At 36.2% G+C, this 12,303-nt stretch overlaps 1 protein-coding gene across 6 annotated transcripts in view; it reads right to left on the bottom strand.

Moving 5' to 3' along the window:
* Window positions 1-12,303, bottom strand: part of TBC1D12 (TBC1 domain family member 12) — a 140,750-nt gene that overhangs the window by 65,311 nt on the left and 63,136 nt on the right. Inside the window, exon 1 of one of the 6 annotated variants that reach the window (XM_045438282.1) lies at window positions 10,046-10,097. The exons of the other annotated variants lie outside the window; for them this stretch is intronic. The gene's annotated coding sequence lies outside the window, so the exon portion shown is untranslated. Of the gene's footprint in view, window positions 1-10,045; window positions 10,098-12,303 lie in introns of those variants that run through there. 6 annotated transcript variants of the gene reach the window in all.

Below are 12,303 nucleotides of genomic sequence, written 5' to 3'. Positions count from 1 at the left end.
AATTGGATCCTGAAACAGTAAAAGGACATAAGTAGCAAAACTGGTGAAATCCAAATGAAGTCTAGAGTTTAGTTAACAGCAGTATACCAATGTTAGTTTCTTAGTTTTTGACAAAAGTCCAGAATAATGCAAGTAATATTAGCATTAATGAAAAATTAATGACTATATAGGAATTCTCTGTACTTTCTTCTCAACCTTCTATAAATCTAAAGCAATTCCGACATAAAGTTTATTAAAACAAACAAAAAAGGATAAAGTGATCTAGTGGTTTCAAGGAAAGCAACTGAAAGTAATTATTGCCAACAATATAAGTCAACCTTTCAAGTCAAACTAAAATTCTGCAAAACCTGTAAATGCCACCATCTGTTTGACAGTTTCCAATAAAATTTTCAGATGAAATCGGTGGTGATATTACTGTAATTGTTAAAAACTGTATAAGAAAATGTTACAACATTGAAATGATCTGCAATATAATAAACCAGTATCTTCCAAATGATCAATGTGTGATATTATGAAACCACACACAGAGAAAAACATCCAAAGTGCAAGAGAGACCAATGGATTTTAATGTAACAGAGTTATAAAGTTTCAGGTTCCACAATATAACTAACCTTTAAGAAACTACCACTTGATGAGTCTGAATGTACCAAAGAATATCCACAATTATCTGAAAAGGCTACTAAAATGCTCCTCCCTTTACAGTTGTTAAAAAGAAAACCACAGGCCCAAAATGGAGTCACTTAGGCCACTCAATGACTTGACCTAACCTGACTACCGTTTCCACCTGCCCCAGAAACTTAGTATAATTGGTCAGGAATTTTCTGCTCAGCACCAGAGAGGTAATCTGTCACATGGGCCCTCACCATTCCCCTAAAGGAAGATGAAGTAATCTGCATGATAAGACCCCTTAAGGGGTCTTCCCTAAAGAAAGGCAACCAGGCCTAAAACAATCCTTTCTTTTCTTTTGCTAATAACGTCTTGACCCACTACTCTCTTTCCTATAAAAACCCTCCATTTTTATACAACTCCTCAGAGTTCCCCTCTACTTGCTGAATGGGATGCTATTCAATTCATAAATCACTTAAATAAAGCCGATTAGATTGGCTGAATTTTGTTTTTTAACACTGTCTCATTATCTGTTTGAAGCCAGATTCCTTCACAGATGTAATCTAAAATAACATATAGCAAGAAATTGAAAGCAGCCAGCCTTCTTTATTAAACCAGACTTCGAAGAGATATGAAAAAAATGTAAAATAATGTCACTCTTCCCACTAGTTTTAACATACTTGTAAAACAGAGTTACCATGTTACTTACACTACCATGTAATGACTTTATTATCATTATTTTAAATGAATAAATACTTCATTTCAGTTTTAATTTTGGGTATAAGAACTGATAATTACCTGAAGCAAAAAGTCTTTGAGGTCTTACTAATAACTACAAATCCAAAGGAGTTGTGAAATTAAAACATTTGAGAACTGTCAAGTCAACCACTGAAAATCTAAAACAAAAGTATATGTAATAAACTAATGGAAAGAAAATGGAGTACTAAAAATACTCACTTAATCCAAAAGAAGGCAGGAAAAAGAAAAAAAGAAACAAAGACCAGATGGAACAATTTGAAAAGAAACAGCAAAATGGTAAATTCAAAAAAGAGTCACATCGATAACGACATTAAATGACACTTATTTATAAAAAGCAAAACTTACCAGACAGTATACAAAAGATTTAAATATATGTTATATAAGAAACCCACTTTAAATATAAAGATCAATAAAAAGAAAAAGGATAGAAAAACAAATATCATGCAAACACTAACTGAAAGCAAGCTGCAGTGGCCAAAGTCAGACAAAAATTTAATAAGTTGATTCATCAAGAAGACAAAAACAAAGCTTCAAAACACATGGAGCAAAAGGAGAAACAGAGAAGTAGATTATGGTGGAGATTTTATTACTACTGTCTCAGTAATTCATAGAACAAACAAAATCACCAAAATTATACAGGACTCAAACAACACTATCTTTTTTTTTTTTTTTTTTTTTTAACGTTTATTTATTTTTGAGACAGAGAGCTACACAGCATGAACGGGGGAGGGTCAGAGAGGGAGGGAGACAGAATCTGAAGCAGGCTCCAGGCTCTCAGCTGTGGGCACAGAGCCCGACGCGGGGCTCGAACTCACAGCCGGCGAAATCATGACCTGAGCTGAAGTCGGGTGCTTAACCGACTGAGCCACCCAGGCGCCCCTCAAACAACACTATCTTCCAACATGACCTAACTGACATTTATAGAATGCTCCCCCAGCGTCTTCAGAATACACAATCTTCTCAAGTGCACAAGGAATATTCACTAAGACAAGCTATGTCCTGGGCATAAAACAAGTCTCAGTGTGCCTAGGTGGCTCAGTTGGGTTGAGCGTCCGACTTCGGCTCAGGTCATGATCTCATGGTTTGCGGTTTCAAGCGCCGCATCGGGCTCTGTGCTGACAGCTCAGAGCCTGGAGTCTGCTTCGGATTCTGTGTCTCCTTCTCTGCCCCTCCCCCCCTCATACTCTGTCTCTCAAAAATAAACATTGGGGGGAAAAAAGTAAAAAACAAAACAAAACAAGTCTCTAATTGAAAAGGACTGTAACTGCATAATGTATATTTTATGACCATAATGGAATTAAATCAAAAATCATTTATAGAAACTTTTCTGGCAAATTCTGAAAAACCTGAAAATTAAAAAAACACTTCTAAATAATCATTAGTAAAATAAATAACAGAAAGAGAAAACATTTTAAATGGAATGAAAAATGAAAATAATGAAACCTGTGGAACACAGTTAAAGCAAGGCTAGAATAAAATTTATAGCTTCATACACTTACATTAAAAGGATGAAAGCCCTAAAATCAATGATCCATCTTAAAAAAACTAGAGAAAAAGAACTCTAAAGCAAGAGCAAAGAAGTAAACAATGAACAACAGAAATAAATGAAATAAAAAACAGAAAGAAGAGGTAAAAATCTATGAAACTAAAGGTATTTATTTTCTTTTATTTTAGAGCATGTATGAGCGGGGAGCCGGGGAGGGGGCAGAGGGAGAGAGAGGGAATCTGAAGCAGATTCTAAGGCTCAGCGTGCAGCCCAATGTGCAGCCCAATGAAGGGCTGGACCCCATGACCCTGAGATCATGATATGAGCCAAAATCGAGTCAGACACTCAACCAAACCACCCAGGTGCCTCATTGCTGATTTTTTAAAGTAAATAACTTTATTTTAAATATCTCTCTCTGTCCTCCCTCATTCTCTCTCTCTTCCTCTCTCTCTCAAAATAAATAAATATACATTTTTTTAAAAAATCAGTGCAATTGGAGAGCCTGGGTGGTGGCTCAGTCGGTTAAGCGTCCAACTCTTTGTTTCAACTTAGGTCATGATCTCACAGTTTCATGAGTTTGAGCCCCACATTAAACTCTGTGCTGGCAGTGCAAAGCCTGCTTGGGATTCTCTCTCTTCCTCTCTCTCTGCCTCTCCCCAGCTTGTGCTGTCTCTGTCTCAAAATAAATAAACTAAAAAAAAAAAAAAAAAAAAAAAAAATCCACGCAATTGATAAACTTCTGGTAAAACCAGTCAAGAAAAAAGAGAAGACACAAACTACAAAAATCAGAAATGTAAGAGAGAGAATCTCTATTCATATTCATATCACATATCCAGTAAACATTAAAAGGATAAGAGAATAATATGAACAATTTTATTCCAACAAATTCAACAACAGATGAAATGTAAAAATCTCTTGAAAGTCATGCACCAAAACTGACTCAAAAAGAAAAACTTCATAGCCCTATATCAATTAAAATTTATATATACATATATATATTTTAAGTTTATTTAGAGAGAGTGCACATGCATGCATGAGCAACAGTGGGGCAGAGAGAGAGGGAGAGAGAATCCCAGTAGGCTCTGTCAGCGTGAAGCCTGCCCAAAATGGGGCTCATTCTCATGAACCATGAGATCATGACCTGAGCCGAAATCAAGAATGGGCCACTTAACTGACTGAGCCACCCAGGTGCCCCTATAAATTTGTATCTAAAAATTTATTCAACAACAACAAACCTTCATGTTTGGTTTATGTCAGTGGTTCTCAACTAGAGTCGACTTTGGCCCCCAGCAAACACTGGCAACATTTAGACACTTCTGGTTGCCACGACTTGGGAGGGGGGGTGGAGTGTGGCTACTGGCATCTAGTGGGTAGAGGCTGGAATGGTGGTAAATATCCTACATTACAGAGGGAAGTCCCCACGACAATTACAAGGCCTAAAATGTCGATAGCACTGAGGTTGAGCAACTTTGCCTTTGATAATTTCACTGGCAAATTCTATCAAACATTTAAGGAAGAAATAACATCAGTTCTGCACAAATTCTTTCATAATAGGGGGGAAAATCATTCTCAACACATTCAATGATGGCCAGCATTATCCCAAAACCAAATTCAAACAAAGGTGTTAAAAGAAAATTACAGAAGCACCTGGGGGGGCTCAGTTGGTTAAGCATCTGACTTCAGCTCAGGTCATGATCTTGCAGCTCGTGGGTTGGAGCCCCACATCAGTTCTGTACTGACAGCTCAGAGCCTGGAGCCCGCTTCGAATTCTAGGTCTCTCTCTCTCTGCCCCTTCCCCACTTCAGCTCTGTCTGTCTCTCTCTCTCAAAAATAAACATAAAAAAAAAATTATAGACCAGTATCTCAAATGAAAATCCATAACAAAATATTAGCAAATTGACTTGTGGTTTCTGGTCCAGCATGTAAGAGGCTTAGAAGCTGCCACTCCATTCTAAAAATAAAAAAGTCAAACAAACTAAAAAAATTATTGATTTTTCTTACAGCCATCAGAGAAGTCAGGTCACAGGGCAAAGTGTGACCAAAATATGGAGACAGATAGGTGGATATACAGAAACGTGACAGAAAACCATGAGCAAAACTTCTGTGGGAACAAATGCCAGGGTTGGAAAACATGAGCTATAATTCTGTCATTGAAAAATTCCTGGAAGCTCAATGTGGACAGGGCAAGAACTAAAACTCCAAGAGGACCCAATCTCACATACTTTTGTGAGTTTTACCTCTAAAGGAACTCTACCAAGTCCTCACTGTCAATATCAGAGAAAAATGCCCTCAGGCTTCTAGCAGTAGCAGGGAAAAGGAACTATTCTGAAATACTCTAGAGCATCTGTTTTCCTTAACAAGGCCTGTTTTCAGGAGAAACTATCTTACCACAGCCTAACTTACCTAAGGGAAAGGAAACACCCAACTCCAGCCCACTCTGGCCATCCTCTCTCACCTAAGCAGGGACAGATACTAAGACATACTGGTCAAGTTCACAATCCAAAAACACACCAGATCACCAAAAGACTACTAATTAATCTTAAGAGTATAGAACTTTCCCTCCCCAAACCATATTACTATTACATTACTATGGTCTATTTACTACAGTTCCTTTTACTTAGAACATTGTGTCCACTGTGCAACACAAAATTATGAGGCAAAATAAAAGGCAAAAAAACAATTTAAAGAAGCTGAAGCAGCATCAGAACCAGAGTCAGATATAGCAGGAATGTTGGGGGCAGTAGGCAAAGACTTTTTAAATACTATGATTAATATGGTAAAGATATTAATGAAAAAAAGTAGACAACATGCAAGTACAAATGGGCAATGTAAGAGAAGTGGAAACTCTAAGAAAGAATGAAAAAGAAATGCTAGAGATAAAAACATTTTTTAAAGCCCTACAACAGAAATGAAGAATGCTGTAAATAGGCTGATAAGTAGATTGGACTCAGCTGAGGAAAGAATCTCTGGGCTTGAGGATTTTGCTTTTTATGTTTATTTATTTTTGAGAGAGAGAGAGACAGAGCACAAGCAGGGGAGGGACAGAGAGAGAGGGAGACACATTATCTGAAGCAAGCAAGCTCCAGGCTCTGAGTTGTCAGCACAGAGCCCGATACAGGGCTTGAACTCACAAACCATGAAATCATGACCTGAGCCAAAGTCGGATGCTCAACCGACTGAGCCACCCAAACGCCCCGGGGCCTGAGGATATCTTAATAGAAACCTCCAAAACTGACAAAAAAAACAAAAACAAAAACAAAAAAACAAAGACTGGAAAAAACAAACTCAACAGAATATCCAAGGACTACAGAACAACTACAAAAGGTATATAATACATGTATAATGGGAATATCAAAAGAAGAGAGAAGAGAAAAAAGGAGAAGCAATATTTGAAACAATGATAACTAGCAATTTCCCCAAATTAATGTCAACACCAAACTACAGATCACCAAGCAGAATAAATGCCTAAGAAACTATACATAGGCAGATCATATTTAAACAACAGAAAACCAAACATAAAGAAAAAATCTTGAAAGAATCACTGGGGGGGTGGAGGGGGGGAGCCTCTTTCCCTATAAAGAAGGAAAGAATTACATTCAACTTCTTAGAAATCATGCAAGAAGAAAGAAATATTTAAAGTGTTAGAACAAAAAATGCAACGACCTAAATTTTGTATTCTGCTAAATGATCTTTCAAAAGGAAATTAAAGAAATAGAGACATAAAGACTTTTTCAAACAAAAATTAAAGGAATTTGTTATCAATAAGCTCTGTCTTGCAAGAAATGTTAAAAGATGCTCTTTAGAGAGGAGGAAAATGATATAGATCAGAAACTTGTTTGTATACAAAGAAAGGAAGAGCATCAGGAAGGAATATATAATGGTAAAATAAAAATTATTATTTTTAGGGGTGTCTGGATGGCTCAGTCGGTTAAGCGTTTGACTTTGGTTCAGGTTGTAATCTCATGGTTGACGGGTTCGAGCTGTCAGCACAGTGCCTGGAGCCTGCTTCGGATTCTGTGTCTCCCTCTCTCACTGCCACTCCCCCGATTGTGCTCTGTGTGTCTCTCTCTCTTAAAAATAAACATTAAAAAATACTATAGAAATTTATTATTTTTATTATTCTTAACTGATCTAACAGGTAACAGCTTGTTCAAAATAATGACATATCCAATTACATTTGTATTTATAAATATGTATATTTGTGTGTGTATATACACATACATCTTTAAGTATATACGCTCATATATAAATGAAATGAATTACAGCAAGGATACAAAGGATGGAAGGGAGGGATTTGATTATATGATAAAGTACTTGGCACTATTTGTGAAATAGTATGTGTTCCTTGAAAATGAACTTGGGGGGCGCCTGGGTGGCGCAGTCGGTTAAGCGTCCGACTTCAGCCAGGTCACGATCTTGCGGTCCGTGAGTTCGAGCCCCGCGTCAGGTTCTGGGCTGATGGCTTGGAGCCTGGAGCCTGTTTCTGATTCTGTGTCTCCCTCTCTCTCTGCCCCTCCCCCGTTCATGCTCTGTCTCTCTCTGTCCCAAAAATAAATAAACGTTGAAAAAAAAAAAGAAAAAAAAAAAAGAAAATGAACTTGGACTAGCAGGAAATAAAATCATATTGCAAACTCTAGGGAAACCACTAATGAAATTTTTAAAAGATCATCACTGTAGAAAATCTGAAAGAATAGACAATGCCTAGAACAAGAGATTATAGCAAGGTTGTAGGATACAATGAAAGTCAATTGCTTCCCTATATTCTAGCAATAAAAAAATGGAATTTAAAAATTAAAACACATTAACACATTAGTATCCAAGGAAATGAAATACTTAGGTATAAATCTAATAAAATATGTACAAGATGTACATGGGGAAAATTACAAAACTCTGATGAAAGATATCAAAGAAGAACTAAGTAAATGGGGAGATATGCCATGTTTATAGTTAGGAAGAGTCAGTATTGCCAAGATGTCAATTCTTCCCAAATTTACAGATTGAACACAATCTCACTCAAAATCCTGGCAAGTTATTTTGTGGATATTAACAAAGTGACTCTGAAGTTTATATGTAGAGGCAAAAGACCCAGAATCGCAAACTCAGTACTGAAGAAGAATAAAGTTGGAAGACTCATACTACCTGCCTTCAAGACTTACAAGAAAGCGACAATAATCAAGATAGTGTGGTATTGACAAGACAGATCAATGAGACAGAAGAAACAGTCTAGAAATTGTCCCACAAAAATAGTTGGCTAATCTTTGATAAAGGAGCAAAGGCAACACAATCAAACAAAGTCTTCTTAACAAACAGTGAATAACCAGATATCCACATGCAAAAAAATGAATCTTGACACAGACCTTGCACTATTCACAAAAAGTAACTTGACATAAATGTAAAACAAAAAGTTATAAAACTCCCTAGAAGGCAGAAGAAAACGTAAATGACTTTAGTCATGGTAATGATTTTATTTTGCTATAACACCAAAAGCACAATCCATGAAAGAAATCATTGAGAAGCAAGCTTTATTAAAATGAAAAACTTTTGCTCTGTAAAAGATGATATAAGAGAATGAGAAGACAAGCCACAAACTGGCAGGAAATGCTTGCAAAAGATACCTCTGATAAAGAACAGCATATTTAGCCAAAATAAACAAAAAACTCTTAAAATTTGTCTATTGAGTTGTTCTTATTGTTATAAAATGAACAACCAAATTAAAAAATGGCAAAAGATCTCAAGAGATACCTCACTAAAGAAGATATACAGAAAACAAGTAAACATAAGAAAAGATGTTCCATCTCATATGCTACTAGAGAACTGCAAGTTAAAATAACAATAAGATACCACCGCACACCTACTAGAATGGTCAAAATCCAAAACACCGACAACACCAAATGCTGGTGAGGATGTGGAGCAACAGGAACTCTTACTCACTGCTGATGGGAATGCAAAATGGTATAACCACTTTGGAAGACAGTTTGGCTGTTTATTACAAAACTAAACATAACTCTTACCATATTGATCCAGCAATCGGAATCCTTGGCATTTACCCAAATGAAAACTTATACCCATTAAAAAAAAAAAAAAAAAAAAAAAAAACCTGCTCATGGATGTTTTACAGCAGCTTTATTCATTATTGCCAAAACTTGGGAGCAACCCAAATGTCCTTCAGTAAGTAAACGAACTATGGTACATCCAGACAATAGAAAAATGAACTATGGCACATGCACACAACTGAGTATTATTCAGCACTAAAAAGAAATGAGCTACTGAGCAATGAAAAGACATGAAGGAAACTAAAATGCATATTGCTAAGTGACAGAAGCCAAACTGAAAAGGCTGTATACTGAATGATGCCAATCATACGACATTCTGGAAAAGGAAAAACTATGGAGACAATAAAAAGATAACTGGTTGCCAAGGGGTTGGGGTGCTGGTTAGGATGAACAGGCAGAGCAGAGAGATTTAGGGCAGTGAAAATATTCCATATGCTACCATAACGTCATTATACATCTGTCAAAACCCATAGAAGATGCAACACCAAGAGTACACCCTAATGTAAACTATAACTTTGGGTGATTATGATGGGTCAGTGTAGAGTCACTGAATGTAACAAATGTACCACACTGTGGTACAGGATGTCAACGGAGGGAGAGGCTGTGCATGTGTCTGGACAGGACATATATAGGAACTCTCTGTACTTTCTGCTCAATTTTGCTATGAATCCAAAACTATTCAAAAAGTAGTTTATCAATTTAAGAAATACATATGTAAACCAAATCCAGCAATACACCAAATGGGTAACAACTGTGGCTAATTGGGAGTTTATCCCAGGAATAAGTTGGTTTAACAATCAAAAAACTTTTTCAACTCAGTAAGAAAAATGTCCAAAACAGACTGGATCAGAACTCTGCCTCGTCTTGATGAATGAAAAAACTAAATAGCTAGTGCCATCAGGTACTTGAGAGACATAAATTCAAATCTCTCAAGGATGATACCACCTTAGCCTTCAAATTGTTTTTTACGTACAGTGTTCCAAATATTATATCCAGGACCCAAGCAAAGGTAACTAGGCACACACAGAGATAAAACAGCATCTAACAAAAACTAGCAGAAATGATTTTCAATACAAACAGACCTATAGAATTTCCAGACACTGGAGTTATCAGACACAGGCTATGAAACAACTATACTTACTATGTTTAAGGAGATAAAGGCCAAGCTTGAAATTTCAGCAGGGAACTGTAAACTGTAAAAAGTGATATAGCAGATTTGAAAAGGAACCAACCAGAAACACAAGAAATGAAAAACACAAATCTGACATTAGGAACTCAATGTATGGGGCTATATTCTTGGTACGTTCTCTAGGTAATCCACTGTATTTAGGAACCAGAATCATAGACTATTAAAATAAATCTTAAAGCCCTTGTTTGCCAACTCACTCTTTTCTAATTTAGCTTCTATAATGCCTCCAGAATTACTTTCCTAATGTATGAGTTTGATGTCTCAGTACGTTATTTAAAATTATTTTGGATAAAACCCAACTCTCTAATCTGGTGGCTAATGACCTTTCACAATCTACCCTATATCCTGGATATACTAGCCTATTAACAAGTCTTGTGCATTCCTGCTTGCTCATTCAATTTCCTCTTTCTGGAATGGCTTTCCCCATATCTTGTCTACCTACTACACTTCAGAACACAATTCCTAGGTCATCCCTGAGCAAAATTAATTACTCTTTCATATATACTCTTCATACTTTGTTCACAACTCTACTACAGCACTCAACATCATTAAAATTACAGAGGAAGCTTTGCCTCCCCCCACCCCCACAGTTATACTGGAATAATTTAAAGGCTAGGACTCGTATTTACTTCTATCCCAAGAGCCTGAACCATACCTATTGTATTATACACAGTCAATGTAAGTCAAATAAATTATATATGTATTGAAATAAAAGCCAATTTTAGAGAAGAATCTAGAATCAGTTCAAGAATTTTGTTCTTCAATTTCTGCTAGAGAAAATGCTTAGAGTTTGCTAACATGAGGTCACATGGTGAGAGCTGGCAGCAGAATGGTATTCTGCCACACTCTAATGCCTTGGGCTCTGTAGCTAAAGGGTTCTACCAGAAGGAAGGTGTACTAGGATGGAAATGTGACAAAAGATCAGACTATGGGTTCAAAGGGAGGGTGGCAGGAGTCTCTGAATAGCTTCTTAAAGAAGAACAATACTGGAACTGGGGAGAAGAAAGAATAAAATAGGAGCTTCTCTTCCAAAGACAACATGAAAACCAAAACAGCCTGACACATAAACTGACTTGACTTTGAGTTTCAGTAGACAGTGAGAACACCTCTCCTAAAGGAGTTAATGTTAAAACTGCATCGCCAAATAAACCCTCATGTTTCAGTATGCTGTGAACAGTTTATAGACAGCCAAAATAATGCTTTAGAAATGGAAGTAACTCCCCATGTGGACATCTCTACATGTGTACCCAAGATAAAGAGGCTCTCTCACACAACAACTTGATCCAAGAGCTAGGGAAACCATCACGCATGTAGTAAAGAGGATAAAGCCAATAATGATGCTTTTGCTGATTCTAAATTTTATTCCAGAAGCTGTGAATTAGCAGAAATAAAATCTGCCCCATAATTCAAGCTTAAATGAAACCTTGGGGTAATACATTTCATTGCCCTTTTGCATACAGGAATGCCTCAGTAAACTTTATTTTGGTAGTTATTAGCACAATTTTGTTTAGTCTAATTTGATGCCTAACATAATATACAATTCTGACATAAAGACAGAATGAGTATAACTTTTAATATAACTTTGATATTCAAACTATATTTACGGAATCAAATAACAGGTAGTCAGTATTTACAGACTGTAACCTCTTCCCAAGTCTATTTCTCTGATAACAGAAAAAAAATTTTCCCCAAATCCTACCCTCTTCAATTTGTGAGAACTTACTGCTTTTATTCTTTTAATTTTCTTTAACTAACATAAGCTTCTCTCTTAGGGCTTATGCTTTTCTCCTCTCCAAGAAGCAGAGGCTGAGCTATTATGAATTCCTCTCTCAATTTTCAGACCATACAAATTAGCTTTTGTAAAATCAATTTATTCCCACATAAAAAAGACCTAATAATTTATCATTAACTATAAAATAAAGAATACATGCAGCTGGAAAGGTAGTTATTCAGTACCTTCTCAAGGTGACATTACATTAGGTAAATAAAGGTGAAAATAAAACACAAGGGTGTAACAATTTTAAGGATTTTTCAAAAATAAATTCTGCATATAGTCCAGTTCCTCTACAATTTAACCACAAAGGAGATAGGTACTTTATGAACTACTCAAATTATACACCAAAGGTATCTATGTTTAAGCATAATTAAAGCCAACAAATTGTTTTCAAATATTCTAATGCTATACACACCAATAAAATTATTAACCAGAA

The sequence above is a fragment of the Leopardus geoffroyi genome, chromosome D2, assembly GCF_018350155.1.
Source record: "Leopardus geoffroyi isolate Oge1 chromosome D2, O.geoffroyi_Oge1_pat1.0, whole genome shotgun sequence".
In the NCBI taxonomy this organism is placed as follows: domain Eukaryota; kingdom Metazoa; phylum Chordata; class Mammalia; order Carnivora; family Felidae; genus Leopardus; species Leopardus geoffroyi.
This window is presented reverse-complemented; position numbering and strand designations above follow the sequence as displayed.